This window comes from Chaetodon auriga, chromosome 23 (assembly GCF_051107435.1).
Source record: "Chaetodon auriga isolate fChaAug3 chromosome 23, fChaAug3.hap1, whole genome shotgun sequence".
In the NCBI taxonomy this organism is placed as follows: Eukaryota; Metazoa; Chordata; class Actinopteri; order Chaetodontiformes; family Chaetodontidae; genus Chaetodon; species Chaetodon auriga.
Window position 1 is genome coordinate 1,655,001 of NC_135096.1, and position 2,500 is coordinate 1,657,500.

The following is a 2,500-nucleotide window of genomic DNA, read 5'->3' on the forward strand; positions in this document are numbered from 1 at the left end:
GAAGAAGAGGAGGGGGTCAGGGATGGAGCCAGCACCCAGCACGAGTAGCAGGCTGGGGGGCCTGGAAAGGCCAGACGCCTGCCTGTGGTTGCTAGAAGAAGAGGAGGGGGTCAGGGCTGGAGCCAGCACCCAGCACGAGTAGCAGGCTGGGGGGCCTGGAAAGGCCAGACGCCTGCCTGTGGCTGCTAGAAGAAGAGGAGGGGGTCAGGGCTGGAGCCGGCACCCAGCCTGCTCCTCGTGCTGGGGGCCTGGAAAGGCTGGAAGCCTCCCCGTGGCTGTGAGAAGAGGAGGGGGTCAGGGCTGGAGCCGGCACCCAGCCTGCTCCTCGTGCTGGGGGCCTGGAAAGGCTGGAAGCCTCCCCATGGCTGTGAGAAGATGAGGGGGTCAGGGCTGGAGCCGGCACCCAGCCTGCTCCTCGTGCTGGGGGCCTGGAAAGGCTGGAAGCCTCCCCATGGCTGTGAGAAGATGAGGGGGTCAGGCCTGGAGCCAGCCCCCAGCACGAGTAGCAGGCTGGTGGGCCTGGAAAGGCCAGACGCCTGCCTGTGGCTGCTAGAATAAGAGGAGGGGGTCAGGGCTGGAGCCAGCAACCAGCACGAGTAGCAGGCTGGGGGGCCTGGAAAGGCCAGACGCCTGCCTGTGGCTGCTAGAAGAAGAGGAGGGGGTCAGGGCTGGAGCCAGCACCCAGCACGAGTAGCAGGCTGGGGGGCCTGGAAAGGCCAGACGCCTGCCTGTGGCTGCTAGAAGAAGAGGAGGGGGTCAGGGCTGGAGCCGGCACCCAGCCTGCTCCTCGTGCTGGGGGCCTGGAAAGGCTGGAAGCCTCCCCGTGGCTGTGAGAAGATGAGGGGGTCAGGCCTGGAGCCAGCCCCCAGCACGAGTAGCAGGCTGGGGGGCCTGGAAAGGCCAGACGCCTGCCTGTGGCTGCTAGAAGAAGAGGAGGGGGTCAGGGCTGGAGCCAGCGCCCAGCACGAGTAGCAGGCTGGGGGGCCTGGAAAGGCCAGACGCCTCCCTGTGGCTGCTATAAGACGACGAGGGGGTCAGGGCTGGAGCCAGCACCCAGTACGAGTAGCAGGCTAGGGGGGCCTGGAAAGGCCAGACGCCTGCCTGTGGCTGCTAGAAGAAGAGGAGGGGGTCAGGGCTGGAGCCAGCACCCAGCACGAGTAGCAGGCTGGGGGGCCTGGAACGGCCAGACGCCTCCCTGTGGCTGCTAGAAGAAGAGGAGGGGGTCAGGGCTGAAGCCGGCACCCAGCCTGCTCCTCGTGCTGGGGGCCTGGAAAGGCTGGAAGCCTCCCCGTGGCTGTGAGAAGGTGAGGGGGTCAGGCCTGGAGCCAGCCACTAGCACGAGTAGCAGGCTGGGGGGCCTGGAAAGGCCAGACGCCTCCCTGTGGCTGCTAGAAGAAGAGGAGAGGGTCAGGGCTGGAGCCGGCACCCAGCCTGCTCCTCGTGCTGGGGGCCTGGAAAGGCTGGAAGCCTCCCCGTGGCTGTGAGAAGATGAGGGGGTCAGGCCTGGAGCCAGCCCCCAGCACGAGTAGCAGGCTGGGGGGCCTGGAAAGGCCAGACGCCTCCCTGTGGCTGCTAGAAGACGACGAGGGGTTCAGGCTTGGAGCCAGCACCCAGCCCTGCTCCTCATGCTGGGGGCCTGGAAAAGGCTGGAAGCCTCCCCACGGCTGTGAGCAGATGAGGGGGGGTCAGGCCTGGTAAGGATGGAAGCCTCCCTGTGGCTGTGAAAAGACGAGGGGGTCAGGCAGGTGAGCTATGTCTATGAGAGAGAGGGAGAGAAAGAGAGAGAGAGAGAGAGAGAGAGAGAGAGAGAGAGAGAGAGAGAGGAGTACCAGGGGCACGGGGATGAGAGCAGAGTACCAGGGGCACGGGGATGAGAGCAGAGTACCAGGGGCACGGGGATGAGAGCAGAGTACCAAGGGCACGGGGATGAGAGCAGAGTACCAGGGGCACGGGGATGAGAGCAGAGTACCAGGGGCACGGGGATGAGAGCAGAGTACCAGGGGCACGGGGATGAGAGCAGAGTACCAGGGGCACGGGGATGAGAGCAGAGTACCAAGGGCACGGGGATGAGAGCAGAGTACCAGGGGCACGGGGATGAGAGCAGAGTACCAGGGGCACGGGGATGAGAGCAGAGTACCAGGGGCACGGGGATGAGAGCAGAGTACCAGGGGCACGGGGATGAGAGCAGAGTACCAAGGGCACGGGGATGAGAGCAGAGTACCAGGGGCATAAAACCAAAACGACAAGAAGAAGAAGTGGGGGGAGAAAAATATGACAAAGTCAATCTCGGAGAGAAGGCGAAAAGCAGGCCAAAGCGGTTGAAATCCAACCGCTTTGTCATTTTCAGAGAGAAGGCGAAAAGCGCAGGCCAAAGCCAAGCGCGTCTTGCGTATTTTCTACATTTCTTTCATTTTCTACATTTTTCGCCACGTCCCCGATGACAAAACGTCAAAAAAGATAAAGTACAGAAGGAGCGGGGAAGGAAAAACGACAAAAGTCG